General features: G+C 45.2%; 1 long non-coding RNA gene across 1 annotated transcript in view; it reads right to left on the bottom strand.

Annotated features, from left to right (window-relative positions):
- LOC141984038 (uncharacterized) overlaps positions 1 to 9,298 on the bottom strand; it is a 40,470-nt gene extending 31,172 nt beyond the window's left edge. Inside the window, exon 1 of the long non-coding RNA XR_012638625.1 lies at positions 9,210 to 9,298. This is a non-coding gene — a long non-coding RNA (uncharacterized LOC141984038). The remainder of the gene's footprint in view (positions 1 to 9,209) is intronic.
- Positions 9,299 to 16,528: the final 7,230 nt, after the last annotated feature.

Genomic DNA, 16,528 nt, shown 5'->3' with positions numbered 1-16,528 from the left:
TAGCTAGATTACTTACTAAAAGTTCTAAGGCTTCATTCCTGGTCTATCTCCGGCAAAGACAAAATGTAGACAGACACACAAACCCTTTGTTTCTCTCTCTCCTCCCAGCTTTTTAAAGTATCTTGTCTCTCCATTGGTCATTTTGGTCAGGTGCCAGCGAGGTTACCTTTAGCTTCTTAACCCTTTACAGGTGAGAGGAGATTTCCTCTGGCCAGGAGGGATTTTAAAGGGGTTTACCCTTCCCTTTATATTTATGACACACCCCCCAAATCTCAGCTAGGGTGAAACACTGGCTGGGATTTCTTCCTGGAGCTCTAGGAAAAACAGAGTTAATAAGACACATGCATCTCTAAATATACTACCAAGTACATAAAGACTAACAATATTTTCTACATCTCAAGGATGATTTTAACCAGTTGATTCTGGGAAACTTTCATGTGATAGTGCATCAGCCACTTTGTTAGAAGCTCCTGAGATGTGTTGGATGTCAAAATCAAAATCTTGGAGAGCTAAACTCCACCGAAGAAGTTTTTTGTTAGTTTCCTTGATGGTGTGAAGCCACTTCAGTGCAGCATGGTCGGTTTGCAGGTGGAAACGCCGTCCCCAAACATATGGGCGTAGCTTTTCCAGAGCATAGACAATGGCGTAACATTCTTTTTCAGTGACTGACCAGTGGCTTTCCCTCTCAGACAGTTTTTTGCTGAGAAACACTACAGGGTGGAATTCTTGATCAGGTCCTTTCTGCATTAAAACTGCTCCCACACCACGCTCGGACGCATCTGTGGTTACTAGGAACGGTTTGTCAAAGTCTGGGGCCCTTAGTACAGGGTCAGACATGAGTGTCGCTTTAAGCTTGTTAAAGGCCTTCTGACACTTTTCGGTCCACTGCACAGCATTTGGCTGTTTCTTTTTGGTTAGGTCTGTCAGTGGGGCGGCGATTTGGCTGTAGTGCGGTACAAATCGTCTGTAATAACCGGCCAAGCCTAAAAAGGATTGAACCTGTTTCTTTGACTTTGGGACAGGCCACTTTTGGATAGCATCCACTTTGGCCTGTAGGGGGCTGATAGTTCCTTGACCCACCTGGTGTCCAAGGTAAGTCACTCTGTTTAGGCCTATTTGATACTTCTTAGCCTTAACAGTTAGTCCTGCCTCCCTTATGCGCTCAAGGACTTTTTGTAGATGTTCCAGGTGGTCTGCCCAGGAATCCGAAAATATGGCCACATCGTCAAGGTAGGCGACTGCATATTCTCCTAATCCCGCTAGGAGACCATCTACAAGTCTTTGGAAGGTGGCGGGTGCATTTCGCAGCCCGAAAGGGAGTACATTAAATTCATACAGCCCGAGATGTGTGGTGAAGGCTGACCTTTCCTTGGCAGATTCATCTAGCGGTACCTGCCAGTACCCCTTGGTTAAGTCCAAGGTAGAGATGAACTGGGCCCGTCCCAGTTTCTCTAATAGTTCATCTGTGCGTGGCATTGGATAGTTGTCTGGGCGAGTTACAGCATTTAGCTTACGGTAGTCCACGCAAAAACGTATTTCCCCATCTGGTTTGGGAACTAGAACCACTGGAGATGCCCATGCACTTTCAGAGGGGCGGATTACCCCCATCTGTAACATATCCCGGATCTCCCGTTCTATAGCAGTTTTAGCTTGAGGAGACACTCGGTAAGGTTGGACTCTAATTGGGCGAGCATTACCTGTGTCAATGGAGTGGTATGCCCGTTCAGTCAGTCCTGGGGTGGCTGAGAACGTTGGCGCGTAGCTAGTGCACAGCTCCTGGATCTGCTGTTGCTGCATACGCCCAAGGGTCATGGAGAGGTTCACCTCTTCCACACCACCAGCACATTTCCCTTCATAGTAGACACCTTCAGGCCACTCAGCGTCGTCTCCTCCCTGGGCTGTAAACTGACAAACCTTTAATTCTCTGGAATAAAAGGGCTTTAGAGAATTAATATGGTACACCTTAGGCTTTCGGTTGGAGGTGGGGAATGCTATGAGATAATTAACAGCTCCCAGGCGCTCCTGGACCGTGAATGGCCCTTCCCACGATGCTTCCATTTTATGGGCCTGGAGCGCCTTTAAGACCATGACCTGGTCCCCTACTTTGAAGGAACGCTCTCTGGCATGTTTATCATACCAGGCTTTTTGCTCTTTTTGAGCATCCTGTAAGTTTTCTTTAGCAAGGGCTAAAGAGGTTCGGAGGGTGTTTTGTAGGTTGGTTACAAAGTCCAGAATGTTAGTTCCTGGAGAAGGTGTAAATCCCTCCCATTGCTGCTTCACCAACTGCAATGGCCCCTTAACCTCACGGCCATATACAAGTTCAAATGGGGAAAACCCTAAACTGGGGTGTGGTACAGCTCTGTAGGCAAAGAGCAACTGCTGCAACACTAGGTCCCAATCATTGGAGTGCTCATTTACGAATTTACGTATCATGGCCCCCAAAGTTCCATTAAACTTCTCCACCATGCCATTTGTTTGATGGTGGTAAGGAGTGGCAACCAAGTGATTTACCCCATGAGCTTCCCAAAGGTTTTTCATAGTTCCTGCCAGGAAATTAGTCCCTGCATCTGTGAGGATGTCGGAGGGCCAACCTACCCTGGCAAAAATGTCTGCTAGTGCCTGGCACACACTTTTAGCCCTGGTGTTGCTTAGAGCTACTGCTTCCGGCCATCGGGTGGCAAAATCCATGAAAGTCAGTATGTACTGCTTTCCTCTGGGTGTCTTTTTCGGAAAAGGACCCAGAATATCCACAGCTACTCGCTGAAATGGAACTTCAATGATGGGGAGTGGCTGGAGAGGGGCTTTGACCTGGTCTTGGAGCTTTCCCACTCTTTGGCACACCTCACAAGACTGGACATAGGTAGAAACATCCTTGCCCATTCCCTCCCAGTGGAATGACCCCCTCAAACGGTCTTTGGTCCTGTTCACCCCAGCATGGCCACTAGGGTGATCATGGGCTAAGCTCAAGAGCTTGGCCCGGTATTTAGTTGGAACCACCAACTGTCTCTGAGGATGCTAGTCTTCCTGGTGTCCACCAGAAAGAGTTTCCTTGTATAAAAGTCCTCTTTCTACAACAAACCTGGATCGATTAGAAGAGCTGAGAGGCGGTGGGTTGCTCCGTGCCGCTGTCCAAGCTCTCTGGAGGCTTTCATCTGCTTCCTGTTCGGTCTGGAACTGTTCCCTTGATGCTGGAGACATCAGTTCCTCATTGGATTGTGGACCTAGGCTTGGTCCCTCTGGAAGCGATATAGGGGATGGAGCTGTTTCTGTTGACTGTGAACTGCTCTCCGCTGGTGCACTATGTTGGGATTCAGGCTCCGGCTGAGCCTCTTGTGTCGGGTTATCGGCTGCTGCCAGTTCAGGGTCGGTGGGGCCCTCTGGTGTTGAGGTTGCAAGTACTGGATTCAGTGCTGGCAATGGGTCTGGTGTTGGTTGTTCGGCTGGTTCCGGTTCTGGGACTGGTTCCGTCTGGGTCTCTGGGACTGGATCCACTACTGCTGTTGCAGACATTGGTCTGGGGTCCGGGTCCATCACCTCTGACCGGGTCCTGATAGAAGTTTCCGGAACAGAGCTAGGCCTCACGGCTTGTTTAGCCTGGCTGCGGGTGACCATTCCCACCCTCTTGGCCTGCTTCACATGATTGGCCAAGTCTTCCCCCAACAGCATGGGGATGGGATAATCATCATAGACTGCAAAAGTCCACGTTCCTGACCAGCCCTTGTACTGGACAGGCAACTTGGCTGTAGGCAAATCGAAAGAGTTGGACTTGAAGGGTTGAATCGTCACTTGGATCTCTGGGTTGATTAAATTGGGGTCCACTAAGGAAGCATGGATAGCTGACACTTGTGCTCCGGTGTCCCTCCACGCGGTGACCTTCTTCCCGCCCACACTCACAGTTTCCCTCCGCTCCAAGGGTATCTGGGAGGTATCTGGGCCTGTGGACCTCTGGTGTGATTCCGGTGCAATGAACTGTAATCTGTTGGGGTTCTTGGGGCAGTTGGCCTTTACATGCCCCAGCTCGTTACATTTAAAACATCGTCCAGCTGACGGGTCACTGGGGCAAGGAGGGTTGCTGGAGAATGGGGTGGTGGGACGATAAGGGGTCTGGAGGGTTCTTTGGGAGGTAGGTGGGGCTTTGGGCGGCCCCCGGTAATAGGGTGTGGCCTGGGGTTGTCCCTTCTGGTCTCCGCTCCAACTGCGACCAGTTTTTTTCTTCTCTGCCACCTCCACCCATCTGGCTCCAATCTCTCCTGCCTTGATTACAGTTTTGGGCTTCCCATCTAGGATGTACCTTTCTATTTCTTCAGGAACACCCTCTAAGAATTGTTCCATTTGCATTAGGAAGGGCAAATTTACTGGAGACTCACCACTTGCTCCGGATATCCAGGCATCCCAATGTTTCACAATGTGGTAGGCATGTCGGGTAAATGACACGTCTGGTTTCCACCTTAGGGCTCTGAACCTCCGACGAGACTGCTCGGGTGTTATCCCCATTCTGACTCTTGCCTTGGATTTAAACAGTTCATACTTGTTCATGTGTTCTTTAGGCATTTCAGCTGCCACCTCAGCTAAGGGTCCACTGAGCTGTGGCCTCAGCTCTACCATGTATTGGTCAGTAGAGATGTTGTACCCAAGGCAGGCCCTTTCGAAGTTTTCTAGGAAGGCCTCAGTATCATCGCCTGCCTTGTAGGTGGGGAACTTTCTGGGATGGGAAGTGGTACTTGGAGAAGGATTGCTAGGGTTTGTTGGGATATTCTGCTGAGCCTTTTACTTCCTCTCTTTTTCCTTCTCCTCCAGTTCTTTGTCCCTTGCTTCCATAGCTCTCCTGTGAGCAGCCGCTTGGTGTTGTTCTGCCTCTTTTGCTGCCTCTTTCGCTGCCTCCCTTTCTTGTTCCTTCTCCTCCTTCTTCAGCTGCATGAGTTCTATCTGTCTTTCATGTTCCCTTTGTCTTTCCTCAGCCTGAAATCTGGCTAATTCCAGCTGTAGTCGAGCCGTGGATTTGGTCATTCTAACCTCTCTGTTTTTAACTAACTTTACACCCAAAGTTTAGAAATAAACAAACAAAACTTGGCTGTAAAATTTTGCTGTGCTGGAATAGAATACCTATTCTCTGATAGTGATTGTCAGCCTACAGAAAAAGACAATTCCCTTGTCTCTGCTCTGGGCCCAAATCAAAGCAAAAAACTTCCAACTACTTGGAAACCTGTTTACCCAGCCCAAAGAAAAAACAAGTTTCCTTTTTAAACTTGTGCTCCTTGTAAAAACTCAAAATCCAAAGAAAAAAACCCTGCCACTTTTGTCTCCAGGCAAATGGGTAGAACACCCCCCCTTCTATTTACTTTTAGGGAAAAAAAAACTCTGGGTTGGAAGACTGTGAATTTCCCTACAGGAGTTAAGTACCCTGCCTCCAGGCAAAGAAAACCTGCAATTCACAAAGATAATCCCCTTTTGTCTCTGCTTGGCCACAAAGCAGAGAAAAAAACAAGCTGCTTTCAGCTTCAGCTGCTTCTGGACTTCCTTTCTAAAGGAAAGAAAAAAAAAATCTCCTTTTTTAAAATCTGTATTTCTAGTTCAAAAAAATCTCAACTGGATCTCAAAATGATTTCAGGTTAATCCCACCACTATGCCACCATGTCAAGGTTCCTCCCCCACTCTGAACTCTAGGGTACAGATGTGGGGACCTGCATGAAAAACCTCCTAAGCTTATCTTTACCAGCTTAGGTCAAAACTTCCCCAAGGTACAAAATATTCCACCCTTTTGTCCTTGGATTGGCTGCTACCACCACCAAACAAATACTGGTTACTGGGGAAGAGCTGTTTGGACACGTCTTTCCCCCCAAAATACTTCCCAAAAACCTTGCACCCTACTTCCTGGACAAGGTTTGGTAAAAAGCCTCACCAATTTGCCTAGGTGACTACAGACCCAGACCCTTGGATCTTAAGAACAATGAACAATCCTCCCAACACTTGCACCCTCCCTTTCCTGGGAAATGTTGGATAAAAAGCCTCACCAATTTGCATAGGTGACCACAGACCCAAACCCCTGGATCTAAGAACAATGAAAAAGCATTCAGTTTTCTTACAAGAAGACTTTTAATAAAAATAGAAGTAATTAGAAATAAGAAATCCCCCCTGTAAAATCAGGATGGTAAATACCTTACAGGGTAATTAGATTCAAAACATAGAGAACCCCTCTAGGCAAAAACCTTAAGTTACAAAAAAGATACACAGACAGAAATAGTTATTCTATTCAGCACAATTCTTTTCTCAGCCATTTAAAGAAATCATAATCTAACACATACCTAGCTAGATTACTTACTAAAAGTTCTAAGGCTTCATTCCTGGTCTATCTCCGGCAAAGACAAAATGTAGACAGACACACAAACCCTTTGTTTCTCTCCCTCCTCCCAGCTTTTTAAAGTATCTTGTCTCTCCATTGGTCATTTTGGTCAGGTGCCAGCGAGGTTACCTTTAGCTTCTTAACCCTTTACAGGTGAGAGGAGATTTCCTCTGGCCAGGAGGGATTTTAAAGGGGTTTACCCTTCCCTTTATATTTATGACAACCCCATTAAAAACACATTAAATGGATCAAAACTGGCTAATGGGTAGGGCTCAAAATGTAACTAAATGGGAAATTGTCATTGAGCAGGTCTGTTTCCAGTTGGGTCCTGCAGGGACTGGTTCTTTGCCCTACACTATTTAACATCTTTATTAACAATCTGTAAGAAAACATAAAATCATCAGTGATAAACTTTGCAGATGACACAAAAATTGAGGGAGTAGTAAATAATGAAGTGGACAGGTCACTGATTCAGAGAGATCTAGATTGCTTGCTAAATGGAGTGCAAGCAAACAGTATTCATTTATACATTTGGGAATAAAGAATTAGGGCCATATTTACAGGATGAGGGACTCTATCCTGGGAAGCAGTGACTCTGAAAAAAGATTTGGGAGTCATGGTGGATAATCTGATGAACATGAGCCCCCAGTTTGATGTGCTGGCCAAAAGAACTAATGCAATCCTGGGATGCATCTACAGCGGAATCTCAAGAGAGGTTATTTTACCTCTGTATTTGGTGCTGGTGTGACCATCACTGGAATACTGTGTCCAGTTCTGGTGCCCACAGTTCAAGATGGATTTTGTTAAATTAAAGAGGATTCAGAGAAGAGCCACAAGAATGATTAAAGGAATAGAAAACATTCCTTCTAGTGACAGACTTAAGTAGCTCCATCTGTTTAGTTTAACAAAACCTTTGGCATGCGGCCCATCAGGGAAATCCACTGGTGGGCTGGGGCGGTTTGTTTACCTGCAGCGTCCACAGGTTCCACGATCGCAGCTCCCACTGGCCACAGTTCACAGTTCCAGGCCAATGGCGGCTGCAGGACGTGGTGTGGGCCAAGGGATGTGCTGGCCGCTGCTCCCCGCAGCCCCATTGGCCTGGAACAGCAAGCCGTGGCCAATGGGAGCTGCTATCGGCCAAACCTGTGGACCCTGCAGGTAAACAAACCGTCCCAGCCCGCCAATGGATTTCGCTGACGGGCTGTGTGCCAAAGTTTGCCCATCCCTGGGTTAGTCCATAAGCACCTGCATGGGTAACAAATATTTAATAATGGGCTCTTCAATGCAGTAAAGAAAGGCACAACATGCTCCCATGGCTGGAAGATAAATTTGGACTGGAAATAAGGGATACATTTTTAACAGAAAAAGTAATTAATAATTGGAACAATGTATCAAGGGTTATGGTGGATTCTTCTTCACTGACAATTTTTAACTCAAAATTGGATGTTTTTCTAAAGATCTGCTCTAGGAGTTATTTTGGGGAAGTTCTATGGCCTGTGTTATACAGGAGATCGCAGTAGGTGATCATAATGGTCCCTTCTGGCCTTGGAATCTATGTATGAATCATTGCCGATTGAACTGTGGACAGATAAAAGCATGAGCCTCTCCTCCACAGCCTGAGTTAAAGGACTAAGTCCTGTAAGTAGGAGCTCTAAAGGAATCACATCCTCTGTGGATCAGGCACAGAAGGAACCAGGTGACACCCCTGGAACGCTGGGTTACGCTAACATGCACAGTCCCCCTGTACTCCAGGCTGTTCAGGAAGGCATTCTGTTTGTCAGAATACTTTCTAGTGCTTCCAAACACTCTGGCTTTGCCTAACAGACACACCCCAGCTTTGAAAATGTAGCAAAATCACTTTGGCTTTGGCATTTTACTATTTTACCAAGTGGGAAAAGATAAGGATCTGCCAATAAAGGATCTTTATTTCAAAGATTGCAAGAAATAAAAATAACATGGGTGCTATTCATTCTTGGTATTAATCCCCCCCTGGTTATGGAGAGGGGTATAAAATCTTCCTTCCTTCAGGGCAGACAGTGATACTCTTACACTCACATCAAAGTAAATGGGACCAGATGAGGAGTATGGCACTCCCAGCATGAGAAAGTGTGTCACATTCTGGCCATTTGTAAAGAGTGCCCCTATCACTCACACACCCAAAGTGCATGTACATTAACAAGTTTAAAACACACAGCATTACACATGTACGAGAAACTGCTAGTGATTTAGGATTAGGAAGGGAAAGTGAAAGGAAAAGGTTAATGACCGCCATGAGGAAAAGAGCAGCACTGAATCTAGAGAAAAGAGAAGACTAAAGCAGGAGGAAGATTGTTTCTGGAAAAAAATCTGTCCTGAGGAGTCTGATGAGGGATGCTGCCAATGTATTTCAATTCAAATAAGATTTTAAAAAGGAAGACTTGATAGGCGCGCACACACACACACACACGCACACACACACACACAGTCAAGCTAGCAGCAATGTTTGGACAATTCACTCTCCCTCCAAACCCTTGGGATCCTCTAGACTCAAGAAGAACGAAATTAGCCTAGGACTGTACTTAAATTAATAGATTTACAGAATTTAAGAAAAGAAGGGACCATTAGACCATCTAGTCAGATTCCTGTGTAACAGAGAATTTCACCCAGTTATCCTTGTATTGAGCCCAGTGACCTGTGTTTGACTAAAGCATATTGATTCAGAAATACAGAATCTGCCAGGCGATTGACCTCATTTGAATCACAAGTGCCAGAAGCAGTCAAGGAGGCTGTGAGTGATGCTTGGGGACATAGATGCTGAAAGACCATTTAGAAAAGAAATATCCCCTACTAAGAAAAAAGATATGAAAAAAGAGAGAGAGACTAGGCACACCTGTCAGCAGTTCTGTGTCCCAAGGGTCATCAGCATTTTCTCCTCGAATCTCCATCAGTCTCTACATCCTTTGTAGCATCTTGGAGTATGAAAATGTTGTGAAATACAAACAGTAATTTCTGGAACTTGAACGATGCAAATGAGATAAGACATACTGTCTGAAACAGGGGCCCCAGAAAGCGAGCACTAAGCGAATCACCATCTGCACAGACTGTCGTATAATAACACTGAAAAGCTAATCTATGGATTGATGTTGCTATTTGATGTGTTTTCCAGCAAACCTTTCATCAGATTCACTGCTGCAGCTGATACTTATTAGCATGTGTCTTTTCATAAAAGGCTAGTACCCGGTAGAATTAAGTAGTGTGTTTGTGCATAGAATTATGTGCATGGTAAACTGAAAAGCATCATGTTCCTACCACAGCTGATATGCAGGCCTGCGTTCAGCCTGTCATGACACAGTTGGATTGCGTCTGACTGCTCTTACCTGCCCAGCTCATACCAGGCGCTCTCAGGGAACAAGGAGTACTGTGTGTGGAGCTGATCAAAACTTTTCTGTTGAAACTTTTTTGATTAAAATTTTCCTTTTTTCCCTAAATTAAACCTTCTGGGAAATTTGTGTTTCATTTTAAAGTGTCCATTTTTTTCAGAAAACAGACAAAAACTGACAAAATGTGGCTATTGTTTTTTCATCTAAAACCAAAAATTTTTACAGGAAATTTTGATTTTTCTCCTCCAAATGTCCTGTTTTCAACCAGCTGTGAGCACTTGTATTGTGGGTTCTGACAAGACCACAGTCTGATCAACCTGTTGTGGGAATTTTTAGCAGTAACCTGGAGTGCGCTTTGTTGCGCAATTCTCTAATACCTGGATTGGTTTTCGATTTGGTTTGTTTTAAGTAGGACAGACAGCATAATGAGCCTGGTCCAACTCCCATTGACATCAGTGAGTTTCAACTGATGTTTTGGCAACTTATTTTCTTCTGTAGGCCATTGATTTCAATCGGCAGTTGGCAAGACTGAGCCAAGTTTGTGCAGCAAGGTGCAAATCCTGCCCCGGTGAGGCTCCCTTGAGAGTGAAGCTTGTGAGCTTCTTCCGTGTAGAAAGGGGTGGCAGAGGAGGGGCAGAGCAGGGAAGGCCCAGTCATGGAGCTCAGTACGCAGAGGTGGGCGGAGGCACACAGCCAGTTCAGGTTATGGGTTGGGCAGGAATGGAGAATCTGCCACTATATAGATTCTTCTGTCCTCTTTCTCCCACTGCCTACCCCTTTCCCCCGACATTAGAGTAGCCAAACTGGAGCCACAGAGGCTATTGCAGTGCAGGTACAGGTCTGCTCTTTAACCATTCGTTGGGATGGGAAGGCTTCCTTCCACGTCACCCCCATGAAGCAGAGTAGCACACAGCCTATAAGCTGCTTCTCAGGATTTGGCCCCACCAGTAGACATGTTTGCTATACATAATGGATGTTGATGACTAATGTCATGATAATTCTTATACTGAAAGTATGTTAAACGTAGGGTACAGTCTAGCCATTCCATAATGGCCAAACAACTCTAACTAGCTCCTGGGGGGAGGGGGGAGGGGCAGAAAGGGAGGAAGGGGAGAAGCCAAAGCATCAGTTAAAGATGGACATTTTGGATCTCCAGTGACTTGTGAAGTTCCTAGAAAAACAAAAGGACTTTCTTGCCTACAGTATGTTAGAAGCACATTACAAATATAGTGCAAGTTGCTATTGTATATCCACATAGGTTCTAATGTAGAGCTCTGCTTGTTCAGCTGAAGAAAGGTGTGTGTGTGGGGGGGGCGGTACTTTAAACCATTTTGTGCTTCCCCAATCTTGAGGCCAGCCCCTGGCATAATTTAGAGCAGCTTCATGACAGCTCTGAATTATGTCCAGCTGCAATTGTCCACAAATGGTTGTTCTGTAGCCAAGGATTGCAAGAGAGTGCCCCAAAATAACTGTATCCAAGGCCAAAGTTCAGTCACTAGTCTCTCCATTGGCTTCACTTGAAATTGGATGAAGCCCTTAGTTAACGTGTCAGTTAACCTGTTTAAACTGGTGACTCAAGTAGCTATCATTGATAATACAACTTTTAGTTTTGTTTCACCACTTGTTCTGCATCAGTTCCTCCTGCTGTAGAGAACATGAAGTGAATTTGAAGTATCAATATGAAAGATCATATGTTATCAACTAGTCACAAAGCCCATCCCTTGGACTTAATCATTCTTATATTTTTTTTTCCTGTTGGCTTGAGATGGACTCAGGATAATTTATCATTGGATTCACCAGGTCCCATGGTAAGTTAGTTCTTCATCAACTGAAATCTTTAAAGCAGGATTGCATGTCTTTGCAAAAGATAGGCTCTACTAGTTCAAACCAGAAGTTATGGGCTTGGTGCAGGAATTACTGCGAGAGGTTATATAGCCTTTGTTATGAAAGAGTCAGTTTAGATGATCATAATGGTCCTTTTTGGCCTTAAAAGCTGTTAAACCAGTGGTCTAGTGGTAGAAGATCATTTCCAATCTTCTGATCCATTCAGTTACCCAACTGTGAGCTACTTTAGGTATATTCTGCTAAATTTCTCCATTTTATCACTGTATCACATCTAATCTCCATATTGTGATCTCAGTTGCTGATAATCTTATACAATCACTTAATTTATACAAGAAGTGGGACAGCACAGAACATCTTCCTTGTTTAAATTCTGCAACATACCTACCCTCCTCTGGTTCAGTAGGCAATTCAGAAAACTTGCCAAAATGGTATATGTGAGGCAGAGAAGGGGATAACAGATGCCTGAAAAATGCAAACAAAGTAGAAAAAAGAGAGAGAAATAAATCCGAATTACAAATAGGCTTTCATATTCACTGGTTTGTACGTGTTCTGTTTTCATGGACTTTTTCTCAAACACCTGTATTTCTGAGACCCATTTACCTATAAATAACACAATGGCCAAATCCTACTCAGTTTACTCACACAGGCTTGACTTCAGTATGACTGCATATATGAATAAGATCAGCAAAATATGTTCTTATATATCCTTCTTACTGTATCTCTGAACAGGAATGCAAATAAAGTACTCTTTCTTCCTCACTCTTTCCTTGTAGAAAGATCATCCTTCAAGACTCCATGGCCATAGGGTAATCTGGATTGTTTATTACTTTTCTCTGAGATTAACTGTAATTTGAGGAAATTGAGCTGAATTATTGTCACTATTGCATGTGAAGATCCAGAATATGCAGCTTTTCTATTTTTAAAGGGCTTGTCTACACAGGGAACTCGGAAAAATTAATCCGAATTAATTAAAGGCATGAATTTAAAGTGGATTGGTTAAACCACATTAAGCCCTGTGGGTATGTCTACACAGCAACTAGACACCTGCAGCTGGCCTGTGCCAGCCAGCTTTGGCTGTGGGGCTGTTTCATTGCTGTGTAGATTTCCAGGCTTGGGCTGTAGCCTGAACTCTGGGACCCTCCCACCTCTCAGGGTCCAAGAGCCCGGGCTCCAGCCTGAGCCCAGAAGTCTACACAGCAATGAAACAGCCCTGTAGCCCAAGCCCTGTAGGTCTGAATTGGTCTCTAGCAGCTGTGTAGACATACCCTGTGTGGATTTTCTTATTCAAAATTAAAGTGGCCTTAATTTGGTTTAATTTATTTCACTTTGGAAGTGAATTAAGATAAACTGGAATAAGGCCACTTTAATTCTGAATAAGAAAGGCCACACAGGGGCTTAATGTAGCTTAAACAGTCCACCTTGAATTCACACTTAGTTAATTTGGATTGATTTTTCTGTGCCCCCTATGTAGACAAGCCCTAAGAGTGTGTATTACTGCACACAGCGTATAGAGGCAATATTTTAGGGTAATATAAATGGAAATGCTGTTGTTGGAAACATTAGCATGAATGAACCCTGCTATGGCAGTTCTGCATTCTTATTTCAATTTATCCAAGCAGTTTGTGTGCATTTAGCCATTAGTGCTGGTGGCCTTTTTTTCTGTGGCAAAAGATTTTGTAAGCTGTATCATATCTGTCCCCTTTTATCATATCTAAAAGGAACATAAACCCAGGAAAATCAGGATTTATAATGGCAATTGTTGCACAGCATTGCTGATAATGGAAATCAGCATTCACATTATTATTTTTCTCCAGATAGCTCTGTAACTGCGCACTTGACCTTCTGAAATTTGTCTATTAATATTACAGGGCATTGAACTATGGGCAATAATCATTTTTGGCCCCTAGTTTTGCTCAGAATAGATCTAAATGGCTTTGTGTTTTATTAACAATCCAATGAGACATCCATCCATGTTCTTGATTCTTTTATGAAATGTGGTATCTTCTTGCTAACAAAAGCAGAGATCCCATTTCCTCTCCATTTGTAGTCCAAACATATAAGTATGATGTATGATGTTAAAAATTAAGTGTTCTTATAATGACAACAACCTAGAGTATACAATCAAAATGCAATCACTTTTGATTACTCTGGGATTAAAACACTGGCACAAAAGATTGGAAAGCTCTGCTGACCCATACTATTTTTTTTATACTGAACTAGTTAATTAATTATTTAACTGAGATTACATCAATATTTTAGGAATGTTCACTTTCAGCATCTAGAGATGGAATGTAAAATATTTTTATCTGGCCTCCCTAGATATATTATATAATATATGCTCCACTATTTCAGCAACAGGGTCATAGAATCATAGAATCATAGAATATCAGGGTTGGAAGGGACCCCAGAAGGTCATCTAGTCCAACCCCCTGCTCGAAGCAGGACCAATTCCCAGTTAAATCATCCCAGCCAGGGCTTTGTCAAGCCTGACCTTAAAAACCTCTAAGGAAGGAGATTCTACCACCTCCCTAGGTAACGCATTCCAGTGTTTCACCACCCTCTTAGTGAAAAAGTTTTTCCTAATATCCAATCTAAACCTCCCCCATTGCAACTTGAGACCATTACTCCTCGTTCTGTCATCTGCTACCATTGAGAACAGTCTAGAGCCATCCTCTTTGGAACCCCCTTTCAGGTAGTTGAAAGCAGCTATCAAATCCCCCCTCATTCTTCTCTTCTGCAGACTAAACAATCCCAGCTCCCTCAGCCTCTCTTCATAAGTCATGTGCTCTAGACCCCTAATCATTTTTGTTGCCCTTCGCTGGACTCTCTCCAATTTATCCACATCCTTCTTGTAGTGTGGGGCCCAAAACTGGACACAGTACTCCAGATGAGGCCTCACCAGTGTCGAATAGAGGGGAACGATCACGTCCCTCGATCTGCTCGCTATGCCCCTACTTATACATCCCAAAATGCCATTGGCCTTCTTGGCAACAAGGGCACACTGCTGACTCATATCCAGCTTCTCGTCCACTGTCACCCCTAGGTCCTTTTCCGCAGAACTGCTGCCTAGCCATTCGGTCCCTAGTCTGTAGCGGTGCATTGGATTCTTCCATCCTAAGTGCAGGACCCTGCACTTATCCTTATTGAACCTCATCAGATTTCTTTTGGCCCAATCCTCCAATTTGTCTAGGTCCTTCCGTATCCTATCCCTCCCCTCCAGCGTATCTACCACTCCTCCCAGTTTAGTATCATCTGCAAATTTGCTGAGAGTGCAATCCACACCATCCTCCAGATCATTTATGAAGATATTGAACAAAACCGGCCCCAGGACCGACCCCTGGGGCACTCCACTTGACACCGGCTGCCAACTAGACATGGAGCCATTGATCACTACCCGTTGAGCCCGACAATCTAGCCAGCTTTCTACCCACCTTATAGTGCATTCATCCAGCCCATACTTCCTTAACTTGCTGACAAGAATACTGTGGGAGACCGTGTCAAAAGCTTTGCTAAAGTCAAGAAACAATACATCCACTGCTTTCCCTTCATCCACAGAACCAGTAATCTCATCATAAAAGGCGATTAGATTAGTCAGGCATGACCTTCCCTTGGTGAATCCATGCTGACTGTTCCTGATCACTTTCCTCTCATGTAAGTGCTTCAGGATTGATTCTTTGAGGACCTGCTAAATGATTTTTCCAGGGACTGAGGTGAGGCTGACTGGCCTGTAGTTCCCAGGATCCTCCTTCTTCCCTTTTTTAAAGATTGGCACTACATTAGCCTTTTTCCAGTCATCCGGGACTTCCCCCGTTCGCCACGAGTTTTCAAAGATAATGGCCAAGGGCTCTGCAATCACAGCCGCCAATTCCTTCAGCACTCTCGGATGCAACTCGTCCGGCCCCATGGACTTGTGCACGTCCAGCTTTTCTAAATAGTCCCTAACCACCTCTATCTCCACAGAGGGCTGGCCATCTCTTCCCCATTCTGTGATGCCCAGCGCAGCAGTCTGGGAGCTGACCTTGTTAGTGAAAACAGAGGCAAAAAAAGCATTGAGTACATTAGCTTTTTCCACATCCTCTGTCACTAGGTTGCCTCCCTCATTCAGTAAGGGGCCCACACTTTCCTTGGCTTTCTTCTTGTTGCCAACATACCTGAAGAAACCCTTCTTGTTACTCTTGACATCTCTTGCTAGCTAGGGTCATGTAGCAATGCAATTTATACTAGCTGAGGATTGCAAACTATTTTAACCTAATATTCAGAAGCAATATGATCATGTGTCATTATTGTAGTGGAAACTTGTTCAATCTAGATTAGATATTCAAATTCTTGTTTGTCTTCTGAAATGGTGTTCTAACTAGGGTTGCCAACTTTCTAATAATACAAAACTGAACACCCTTGCCCTGCCCCACCCCTTCACAGAGGCCCTGCCCTTGCCACACCCCTTCTCTGAGGCCCCTCCCCTGCTCACTCCATCCCCCTCCCTCTGTCACTGGCTCTCGCCTACCCTCACTCACTTGCTCATTTTCACTGGGCTGGGGCAGGGGCTTCAGGGCGGGAGGGAGTGAGGGCTCCGGCTCGGTGTGTGGGCTCTGGGGTGGGGCCAGAAATGAGGGGTTCAGGGTGCAGGTGGGGGTTTTGGGCTGGGGCAGGGGGTTGGGGTGCAGGGGGTTGGGGTGGGCATGGGGATGAGGGATTTGGGGTGCAGGAGGGGCTCCAGGCTGGGGGGTGGAGCTGAGGGGTTCAGAGTGTGGGAGGGGGTTCCAGGCTGAGGCAGGGGGTTGGGGTGCAGAAGGGTGCAGGGTGTGGGCTCCGGGAGGGAGTTTGGGTGTGGGAGGAAGGTCAGGGCTGGGGCAGGGGCACAGGAGAGGGTGCGGACTCCGGCTGGGGATGCAGGCTCTGGAGTGGGACTGGGGATAAGGGGGTTGGGGTGCAGGAGAGGGTGTGGAGTGCAGGCTCCGGAGAGAGTTTGGGTGCAGGAGGGGGC

The sequence above is a fragment of the Natator depressus genome, chromosome 3 (assembly GCF_965152275.1).
Source record: "Natator depressus isolate rNatDep1 chromosome 3, rNatDep2.hap1, whole genome shotgun sequence".
NCBI lineage: Eukaryota > Metazoa > Chordata > Testudines > Cheloniidae > Natator > Natator depressus.
Note: the sequence above shows the minus strand (reverse complement) of the source record. Positions and strands in the feature narration are given on the sequence as shown.